We start from the raw sequence: 12,252 nt of genomic DNA, 5'->3' as shown, positions 1-12,252 counted from the left end.
TAATGGGCACTTTGTAAAGCACTCATTGCAAGATCTGAAACCGAAGCTTCATATAGAGACACATATTTTTGCAACCCATGACCCGCTCTAATGCTAGAGTGCTTGTTCTCATATAGATTTACTGTAGGTACAAAGCCAACATTTTCATGTTGCGTTAAGAACATGCCTCCCCATTGACTAACACGAATGTCCCAAAAGGCCATCCAGACTTGGAGGACAGTCAATTCACCTTCCCTCACATGGGTAGGAGACCAAAACTTTCTAATCCTATTTTTCCATTCATCTGCTACGGCATCTGTGGTTGCGTTTCTCCAACTTCGGCATAATGATTTGTGTTCCTCTTGAAACTGGGAGGTAATGCAGCGTCTTGTGTGATCAACCATACTCATTTCCCAATGGAAAATACAAGTTCTCTCTTTTCCCTCCATTCTATTTTTCGACCCTCCATTGTACACAGTCCTTACAGCCAACCAATTTGAACCAGCACTATCTGCCATAAACCCTCGAAAGTCTGGTTTCTCAAATCCATTTTGCAACATTTGCTCATTTAACATGTGCCAAAATTGCACTTGTGCATCTGTGTTCTGTACTTTAAACTCACATGTAGCAATGGTCAATAGGTCACATATATAGGGGTCATATACATGAGCAGCCATAGTGGCCCACCCTTTAACACGTTGTATGTGATCAAAATGCACCCACATTTGACTAAGATTTCCCCCAGGCCTCATTCTATTAACAAGATCTACTCCAGAGGCAGGGCCTATAGAGGACATTTTAAAAATATGAGGTTGACTCTTATCTTGTAGTTGGCCAGGAAACAATATACTTTGCAGGAAAGGATAAGTACATCTCTTTTTCAAGGCAAGGATTGCATCCAAGCCTCCATCACCAATGGAAGAATTCTTTCTTGCACACTCAATAGATCTTTGAAGGCGCCTCCGATGGCACAAAGGGGTTATTGTTTCTAGCATTTCATTAAGCCTTATCTCAGTTAATTTTTCATGATTAGTGTCTTCATCAACTGTCATCTCAATGTTCTTACAGGATGCATTTGGAGACACCTTAGCACGCATCAAAACCATGTCCTCTACCTGTTGTCTTTTCAGCCTTGAGATCCCTTGTTCCACAGGGTGGTTGTGCATACCCATATGAATTGCGCATCTGGTAACTCTTTCACGGTCATGCGGGAGACAATAGTACATGATTGCAGCACATGGTTCTACACACTCTGGTGACTCACCACAATGCTTGCAAACTAATGTTCCTATCTCCTTGTTGAGTGGCCCTACAGAGGGTGTCTTCTTTAGCTTGCCTTTCCATTGTGTTTCATTTACTAAACCAATGCGCTCATTGTAAGCACAATCCACATTATAACACCTCAAATAACCTCCACATCTGCTAAATCTTACAACACCTCTAAAAAACTCTTGTGTACTTGTCGTATACTCTGTCCAAATATGCCCATCACACCTCTGATCCATTCCTTTCATAGGAGAGCCTGAACTTATTAGTGGTAGCTCAAACAAAACATATCCATCATATCTCGCTGGAAGTTCTTGCACGACATGCATCGATTGCGCACTTGAAAAGGCAATATGCAAAGAGCTAGACAATGGAAGCCTTTGCAAAATTGTAAGTACACTCACCTCTTCAACAGAAGTTGATGATGCATTTGACACTATTTTTCTTACGACGACCATGAAATGTTGATGGGTTCGGCCATCCAATCTGAACCCTTTCTCTCCCCCTTCCAAATCCACCAAAGGTTGACAAATAGCAACATCTTCAATTCCAATCTGTTGATGTACTTGAATCTCTTGATCTCCAATGGCAAAATGGTCCTTAATGTCTGTTAATGCAACCTCACAAAACTCAGTATCATATCTAATAGCAAGTGTTTGAGATTGCAAATATTTCAGTAGAATAGTTTGAGGTGCCATTCTATTGTCTTAGATAGAAGAACATAAGTGCAAAGCCAGTAGAAGGTGACGAGAAGGGGAGGCCTTGGAGAAGGTGTCAAGAAATGGAGAGCTTTGAGAATTGCAAAGCTACTAGTAGAAGGTGACGAGAAGTGGAGAAAGATGACAAGGATGAATACGTGTGTTAATCTTGAATTTATAATTTTAAATTGATATTATTATTATATTGGAAAGGTGGATACGAATTTATTCTGTGAACTTGTACATGATGCGCTATATTTATTAGTAGGAGAACAGTCCAAAAAAATGGACCAGTAGATGGTGCACATTGCCAGATACGTATTAATTGTGTGAATCTCTGCCCATCACTTTGGAGGTGGCCCACCACTCCTACAACTCATGCAATGAGCTACCAAGTGATGATGTCGATATTGAAGCTCGAGAGTGTGACAACGGACCTCATGTTAACTTCTATTATCATGCCAACTTCTTACTTCACGCTAACTTCTAACCTCCTTCTAACTATCATGATAATGATCTAGCTTTCCATCAAGCTAACTTCTAACTTCATGCTAATAATTATGCCTAACCGAGTGTTTTGCCTAACCGAGTGTTCTGCCTAACTGGAAGAACTAACCGAGTGCTACCGATAATCTAAAGCGGCTACCATCTGTCAGTTTTCATGAAAACTGACGCTCCATCTGTCAGTTTTCATGAAAATCTGACGCTCCTAACTCAATGAAAACTGACGTTCAATGCTGAAACTGACAGTTCCATCTTCACTTCAAGCTTTGCTTCAAGCTTGCTCTCAAGCATCTTCGCTCTTCTCCCTCCTCCTTTTTCCTCCTGCCATCTTTGCTCTTCTTTTCAGCAAGCACCTTCGCCATTGACTAGCGCCCACACCAGCCTCGCATGCGGCTCTACAGCTCGCATGTAACGTAAGAACCGAAAGCTCCAATGAAGAAGCTTCTCAAAAGCTCTCAAAAGATCCCAACGAGCTCTCCAGCCAGGCTCATATAGCGACTTTCTCCATGTCACATTCATAAGGTGCTTCACGAGCCGCTCCACCGCCGTTTCACAGAGGCATAGCTCTCTACAACAGCAACGCTTGAGCATCGCCATCACCACACAGCTCCCGCAGCGCCATAAGCCCGTCTTCAAAGATGCGCCACAGTCTTCAAAGACGCGCCACAGTCTTCAAAGCCTGCATGAGCCCGTCTTCAAAGACGCGCCACAGTCGCGATCATCTGCAGAGGCGACCTCCTCTTCTTGATTTTAGAAGATGATGAAGAAGAGGATTCCGACGAGAGGTTTCTTCTTCTGACGACGAGAGGGTCCAAGCCCTTCGCCACCCGATTCTCCCACACTCGCAGGTTTCCTCTCTCTCTCTCTCTCTCTCTCTCTCTCTCTCTCTCGCATTTCTTGCATTTCCACAAACTTTTCGCACTTGCTCCTGCATTCTCATCTCTTTTGCTCTCCTGCTTTGCTGCTTTGCTTTCATAAATGCTTTTACTAGATACAGGGAGATTTCAGCTCTCTCCATCATCTGTAGAATTAGCATTCGTTTACCTCTTGCATGCTCCCCGATTCCGAAGGAATGCATCACCTTTTCATTCTTCATGAGAGATATAGTTCTACCCGCTCTGTTGCCCGCATTCAAGGCCCAGATGTTCCTTCGCATTTATCACTGTAGGAAACCGGGAATCACATTGGGCAGCCCCAGTAGCTTGCAAGAAGGAACATATCATCTCACCGCTCTTGTCAATCGTAGAAGCAGAGTTGAACGAATCAATCGATAAGCAGACCGTAAATAATCGTTAGTTTTTGGTGTATGACAAAGTTGAAAAGTTGGGTGAAGAAGAATACGTCACATGAAAACTGCTCCAAGCTTACCCGATTCTCCCATACTTTGCTTGCTCGAAGAATAAACAAGTGCTCTTCCTATTCGGTCGACGACCAACAAATCTCATGCGCTCCAAATCTCATGCGCTCCAAACCGTTGGATTTTTCATGCGCTCCAAAATCTCATGCGCTGCAAACCGTTGGATTTTTCTTGCGCTCGGATTTCTTCTCATGCGCTCCAAATCTCATGCGCTCCAAAATACTTCTCATGCGCTGCTAGCTCTGACAGTAATCCTGCATTTACTTTAATCCCGCAAGCTCACAGGAAAGCATTGAAAGCCATCAATTGCAGCGACCTCAATTGCATCGTCTCTCTGTGAGCTTTCTGGATCGTCATGTCTCTCTCTGTGAGCTTCCTGCATCGTCTCTCTTTGAGCATCATCTGTCTCTCTGTGAGCATCGTCTGCTTCCTCTGATGCCGTGTCTCTCTGTGATGCCATCTCTCTGCATCTCTGTGAACTTCCTTTGACGCCATGTCTCTCTGTGAGCATCTCTGTGAGCTTCCTTTGATGCCATCTCTCTGCATCTCTTCAAGCTCCCTTCACGCCGAATGGCATAGAGCTTGCTAGCCTGAGGACTGACGCCATAGCTACCGTGAGCCCCTTATCGCAATAGGGGGCTTCATGCAGCCGCCTCCCACATGCTAACCTTCATGCAATTGCCTCCCACCTGCATTTTCTTTACCTCATCCTCGTCTCCGTCCCATCCTTCCTCGGTGAGCACCTCCCGACTCTCTTTTCCCTCACTGCACACGCTAGCCCCTAGTTTCTCTTCGTGAGCACTTGGCTGGTCACTGAATATGTTCTGTTTGTGGGTTTCGTTTCACTGAATATGTTCTGTTCGTGGGTTTTAAACGAATGTGGTCTCAAAGTTTTCGGGCAGATGTTGCTGTCCTTTCATGGCTTGAGCACTGCGTATTAATACGCGGTGCCAAAGTGTATTATATAAGCTTTCTCTACAAAGTGCCAAAGTGCCAAAGTGCCTTCTCTACAAGCTCGTTGTTGGGTAATGCACATAGCGGAAGGTTTTCTTTCGGAAGATTTTCAATGTTGCTGGAATTTGCAGCCGGTGTGTCACGAACCTGTTCTCTGTCCTCTAGGCCTGGAATGAGATCAATGTGTTCTCTATCCTCTAGGCCCGGAATGAAATCATTGATCAAAAGTAATCCTTGCTCATGTTGAAACATTTCTTAACTGGAAAGACACTCTTCGAAAGTCCAAGTGGACAAATGGTCGCCTTCGCCCCCAAGCTCTGGGTTACTCAACGAGAGTGGACATACAACGCCTGTAACTGAAAGCAGGATAGATTTTCGCTGATCGTGCTTCTCTCTCCATCACACCTACACACTCTCCATGGAACCAGCATATATCTTCGCCTTTTCATGGCTTGAGCACCGCGTATTAATACGCGGTGCCAAACTCTCGTATCAAAGCAAGCTGAAATGACTTCTTTGCATGTGAGAAAGTAGTTTATGCTTGAATTATCACTTCCTCTTAGTTTGAATTATTGCTTCCTCTTTAATTAACTCACTCTTTGAATTGCCACTTCCTCACAGATCACAAAGCTTTTTGATCAAATCTTCGTCTCCAACTCAACTAGAGCCGTGGAGATAAAATCAAGTACCATGATAACAAGTTTGGAATGAAGGCCTTTCAGGCAAGCTCTAAACGCATTTTTTTCATTGGTAGAGCACGCGTATTAATACGTGGTTGAAAACCTTTTAATGTTGCTTTTTTCCAAATGTTCTACCATTTTCTCATGCTACAAAGATTTTATAGTTTGCCTTTTATCAATTCTCCATTGAGGTGATTTGTTGGCAAGAATGATGTGTTTTAGGAAACGATTTGTCTATGAAAATTCCATATTTGCGCTTGAGGAAGGCAAGATTTCAGATGTCATTAAACAAGGCAATTTGCAGGTTTTAGCTCAGCGTATTAATACGCGGTGCAAAAGGTTGTTCCCGTGCAAATTTAGGAGGGCATATTAGTGTTGTGCTCGTGCTTACTCTTGGAGCCATTTGTTGGGGCTTGAGCAAAAAGGTGAATTTTGGCTTGCCTTGATATAGCAAATGCTTGAAAAATAACGGATTGATTGTTTTTTCATCATGGATTGCTTTTTGTTATTGGTGGATTTCAGTCTTGGAATCATGGTCAAGAAGAGGGTTTTGAATCTTTGTGAAAACAAAAAGCCTCCTCTTGCCACTACTGCAAGGGCACAAAGAAGGAAAAGAGAGTGCCCCCCGAGTGAGGGATCTGTCCATGACAACATAGGGAATGAGAGAGAGGTTCTTGAAGTGGATAGTGTTGCAATTCAAGGTATGGATGAAGAAATTGAGCGGTCACTTCCACAAGAGGATGAAGAGATAGATGTCGATCTTGCAGAAATGGAGGTAGAGATGGCAAGAGGAGGTGATGTCATTGGCAGATGCAGACTCCTTGGCTCTGATGAGTGTCCATGAATACCATTGTGTAGGATGATTCCATATGCTCGTGTACGTGGTCTGAGGTCTGATGTGGCAACACTTAAAAGTGCTTTTTAATATGAAGGTTACTTACCTGAAAAAGGGGCTTTCATTGTTTCTCTTTGCACTTCAAATGGGGAGGAAACAAACGTCAGAAATGAAGTCAGAGAAACATGGACACCATTGTGGAGGGAAGTTGAAGGTGAATTTGAAAAGGAGCTTGCAAGTAAAAAAGAGTGGCAATTTATGTGTAAGAAGACGTTTTATGTATGGGAGGGCAATCATCGTACCACTGCATGGATGCAATTGATTTCTGAGGCCTACATGGAGACTAAGTCAAGACACATTAGGGTGATGTGCATAGTGATAGACCCTCGCCATACTTCAGAGATTGCATTGCTTGTTGGATTGCAAAGAATGAATTCGTAAGTACATTAAAATATTTTATTTGATGCCGTGCACGATTTGATATGGAAACTACTAACTAGAATGCTATTTGAACCTTGTCTATTTGTGCAGATTGAATGAGCATGCTATCATTAAACCTACTAGTGTACGAGACACTCTTGTTAACACAAACAATATATGTGAGTGTGATGCCACCTTGTTTCTTAGTACTTTGACTAGTGAACAATGTGTAGTCATTGAAAAAGTAAGGACAAGGGATTCAAAAGGGAAAAAAAAATGGTACCCTTTGACAAGAGGATATCTTGCATGTTTGGTGTTTCAGGTGTGCTCATTTTTATTGTATTCACATTTCTCATTGTATTCATTCTTTTCATTTAGCAAGATTAGCATTTTTAATTGTATCCATTCACTATTTCTCAAGGCTCTTGATTTCGTAGGTTGAATACACTGGAGACCTTACGCAAGCAATAGAACATGTGGGAAAGATAGTTTCTGAAGAGAGGAGGGCAGAGGCTGAGCGCAAAGAGCGTACAAGAATTCACAAAAAGTACTCGGATAAAATGGGAATGGTATGTGACCATCTTTTTCTTGAATGCTATTGATGGCTTTTAATGTGAAGTATCTTATCTTTTTGCTTATGCTAAATCATCCTAGGTGCTCAACATCCTTGATCCTAAACTTGGTGATGTGTGGAAGAAAAAGGTTTTTTCATTGCGCTTTGAAAGTCATGATTCTATTGTTACCTTATCCAAGCTAAAGTATCTTGCTAATGCGGAGTTGAGAAATGAGAAGAGACTCATGTTGCTATCACTTCTCGATGCCAACAAGAGGATGAGGGAGATGTATTTTATGCCTGCAGGAGATAATGAGTATAGAGGGTAAGTGTTTCATGCCTATCCTATATTTTCCCAGGATGGTATGTGCTTAGTTAGATTTCTTTCTTTGATGTGCTAGTTTGATTTCTTTCCAAGTAGGTGGTTAACAAAGGAGACATTCCTTGATCCAATCATCAATGGCTTTGGAGGATTTATGTGCACTTTGTGCAATGACCCAGCCACTTGATTTGCCGGAAGATTATACACTACAACAATATATAGAGGACATTAAGTTGGAGGGATGAAAGCATATGTTTGCTTCCTTGAGATCCAGGGATGGCAAGGCTGAGCTCAAGAGTGAAAGAAGAGGAGATGGAGGAGCACAGAGGAAGGCAACAGAGCTTGATCAAGCAATGCAGCGTGTGGTTTTTAGGTATAGTTTTGAGTTATTTTGTTATGTTGCATTATCTTTGTGAACATTTTGACACAACATTAAATTGTATGTCATACAATCTTTATGGTATCTCTCCCACTTGGTGCAAGAAGGAAATTTGAAAGATCTCCCTAGGTAGTGCAAAGGCTGGTTTAGGGTTACTCTCGGGTTACTTTGCAGTATCTTTCTAAGAGCTTTGACACAACATTAAATTGTATGTCTTTAAGGTATCTCTCCCACTTGGTGCAAGAAGGAAAATTGAATGATTTGCCTAGACAGTGCAAAGGGTGGTTGGAGATTGGGAACCTAGCAAGTTGCATGTACCTAGGAACCATGCATGCATTGTCTCAATGGGAACTTGCACACTGCCCTTGGTGGATTGACTTCACCGATGGTCAAGTTTTAACAAGAGAGAGAGATCTCTTCACACAATATTCTACAAGCAAGAAAAGTGAAGATAAGGCCACAAGTAAGACAGACAAGGGGAGTCAAAAGGCTACAACTTCTATGCCACCACCGAAGGATGTTCCACCCTAGGATGAAGAAGGTGTTTATTAAATCATTTTGATAAATTTGTTCAATTGTTGTGGAAAGTATTTTTGGTTGTAGATTGACCGATTCGATTTACTTGCACAGTTGTTGTAGAGATTCTAGCTCGTGTTGATAAAGAACGTCAGGAAAGCATTGGCTAAGACCAAGGTATAATCATTTCTCCTTTCATGAAACAATTGCTCTATATACAATAACTCATTGTTATATCATTTTCATTACTGCAAGAAAAGGTTATATTGTTATATTTGTGATATTGTATATTACAGGAAGTAGGATGGTTGTGAAAGAGATGATCACTTATGTCTTTCATCGTCCATCACCTATGGATCCCACTGTGTGTCGAGGAGACATATTGCTTTGCAATTGTTCCATTGGAGATTATATTGCCATGGGATTGGACTTTGTTGATGGGAAGAAGAATGGTGTTTACACGCAAGCTCATGAATTTTTCTTAGCAGTGGCTCAAAAAGAAACAGACTATAGGAGATTTGGCAAGAAGGTGAAGTGGGCTGCAAACTTTATGTTGCTTGACTTTCCAACGGGTTTTGAGATTTGTGGAGATGTTGGCCTCCCCTCATGGAACAAACTCGGGGGGGTCACTATGTATAAACCCTCTATATCACGTGCGTTCAAGGCCTATATTTAAAGTCCCTTATCTGTAAAAAATTTCATTAATAAAATGTACCCCTTTTCTATACAAATCTGTAAATTTTTTCCAAAACTATTTTAAATAGTCCCTTATGTATATTTATTTCTGTAAATTTTAGAAATAAAAAAAATCCTTCTGTTGAACTCACGTGATAGGGTTACATATGATGAGTGACCCCCCCGAGGGAACAAACTCACAGAGGATCACTTGAAGTATGGCATAGCTGTAGCTGCAGCGACGTTGGATGATGATGGGTGGTTGGTACTCATCTATCCATTGGCAGGTAAGCTTCTATTTACATCCATTTACTTCCTTCTTTCGCTTTACTTCCATTTAAGACTTTGAGCATGGATGCTCTTTGACAATATGGATATTTTGTATGATCTGTATATGAAGGACCATGTATTACATGGATGGAACGATATGTTTGTGCACAAGGATTGGAGGTGGACCATCGTGTATTTGTGCTAGAAAAGCTTCCATATGGTCACATAAATGTACATGAAGGAGAAGATATGTTGGTGAGTTGGGTACATGAAGTTTCTTCTTATCATTGTATGGTGTGAGAGATAAAATGTCAATGACATATGTTCCTTCATCTTGCAGATGCGATCCTTCATGCTTGTGTTTGTGAGGCGTGTGGGCCATAAACCACCAACATTCCATGTGGAGAGTAAACCTCTTTTTGACAAGTTGAATGTTTGCCAAATGAGTGACCACTAGACTCATTATCTCCCTAATATACAAAAGACAGCTCGAGGAGCATTAGAGAAATCTGCTAGTTTCATTGAGTGTTTGTTGATCCTTCTGTGTCCTCCTAGTGGTTTGTGCATGGAGATGGGATGTGGTGTGGCACCTCTCATGAGAGCATGCTTGGCAAATCGGCGTGCATGCTTCTCTTTTGATAATGATGTTTTCATTCTGAGTAGTGTTGTGGAGCCACTTGTGCAGACCGCCAATGCAAAGAGAGCTTGATTGGAACTTCTTGATCAAGACATTGAGGGTGATGAGAATGCTATTGAGCCTCTCAACAACCCTTATGACTCGTAGTGAGCTACTTTTAGCTTGACTTCTTTTGTGCTTGTTTTGGTGATATTTAGTGACATTTTAGAGTTGTGTGATTAACATGTTCAGGGGTAATGACAAACTATGGTGATTGGTGTTTTTAATACTTTTGATTGGAGGCAGACACATAAATTCTAGCACTCATCTAACTATTCTCTTATGCCACACTTAATTAAAGACTCACTCCATGTGATCTTATGTGATATTGGTCAAACTATGAAGTGCAAATGATAAGTAATTTCTTTTGGAAAGTCAAATGCAATGCTTTAGGATGAGTACGTCTTGTCATACATGTTGTTTTGAAGGTAGGAATGGAGCATGGTGTGCTTGGGTGTAGAGTTCATTGCTTGCATTCTTAAATGTGATATGTCGCAAAAATACTTCAATAATGTTCAATAGTCAAATAGTCATATAAACTTTAGTGCTATTTGTACATTCATATATATTTACGCTGTATATTGTGTGTGTAGTGAACTACCATGCTATGCAGAAGCAATGGCAAGGGAAATGGTGAAAAGAGATAAGACTGTTCAAAGGATCAACGGGATGAAACAAGTTCGTTGCGTCTTTGTTGATGATGAATGCTCAACAAGTTCGACCTGAGCTTCAGCTTGTTGTTGAATTATAAGTCAATTTATTGCTTTAACTTGGTCTTCAATCGTTGAAAGGAAACTAAGAAAGACTATTGGTGATGGATTATCATGTTCCATAAGATATTCTAGTGCTTGTATGATCATGTTTGTTGGCTTTTTTTGTTTCTAGTTGTCAGATCCTAAGTCAATTGTCATATCTATAATATACTAAGCACGCTAATTGGATAGGATCATTTAGAGAATGTGGGACCTTGGATTTAATGTGATGAATGTAAACCGTTAGATCAATTCAATTAGAGTGGTATCAATTGGTTTCATGAGGTGCGCCTGATTCTTCCATTGGGTTCTGAATCCTCGAACCACCTACAGGCTTCGAGATCATGCAGATAGCATAGTTCATGATCAATCTTTCTAGGTTTTTTCTTATCTTCAATTTGTTTCATGGAGTTCCATCACCATGCTTGAAGGACAGAAGTCAACATCCAAATAATGTTCTATAATGCATCCTTTTTTCCTCTTGTATAAATTGGATAGAAAAATTTTGAAGGGTGATTGGCTGTTGTTGTAAATACTATATGGCCACTATGAATGTAAAAATGATGCCCATATGGCCACTATGAATGTAAAAATGATGCCGGGTGGAACGAAATGGATATAGCCTATTTCAACTTTAAACCTTTGTTTCATAGAGGTCCAATAAGATCGTTCTTGCAAATTTGTTGATCGTATTGCTTTGGACTTTTGAGACAGGGCGCTCAGCAATGCTTTGTCGCATTTTCTGAAGGCAAGTTGCTGGATTACGTTGACAAAATGATCATGCTCGCACCTCTCGCTTACGCCGACCATGGCATGTCTCCCTTTGTATTAGCCCTTTTCGATTTGCGTATAGACAAGGTAAGTGTCTTACGTTCCCCGGATGATCGTGGCATCTTCTGAAATTAGACAAATGTCACATAGATCTTATACAGATCAATTCAAATTACTTATAATAGGTGAGTTCCTACAGGTCTTAGAGGCCGCGAATGTGAACGCATTTGCCACACAAACGTGCGTTAAATAATCCTAAACTTTTGGATTTCATATTGAATATACTCGCGTTTACAAGCGAAACTTGATAATACAAGCTTCGGATTCGGAAATCACGCTGCAATAATTGATTTCATTCTCTATTGATCTGTTGCCAGGCCAATGGGAAAGCAGATCGTTGATATCATATGTACACCCAGAAGCACCCGTTGTTACAAGGGGTGGCTCTATCTCGTTGGTGGTCTCTCTCTCTCTCTCACACACACACACACACGCGCGCTCGCACACACACACTTTATTTTTGTGAAACCACACACACACACATTCATTCAGATTCGCTCCAACAAGATTTAATTATTTTGCCTATTTTCGACATACTATAACTCTTTTGCATGTTTGATGGCATATCGTACTTTTCTCTTCCTG

The sequence above is a fragment of the Dipteris shenzhenensis genome, chromosome 30 (genome assembly GCF_047967505.1).
Source record: "Dipteris shenzhenensis isolate YYH24624 ecotype China chromosome 30, Dip_SZ_1.0, whole genome shotgun sequence".
Lineage (NCBI taxonomy): Eukaryota > Viridiplantae > Streptophyta > Polypodiopsida > Gleicheniales > Dipteridaceae > Dipteris > Dipteris shenzhenensis.
Note: the sequence above shows the minus strand (reverse complement) of the source record.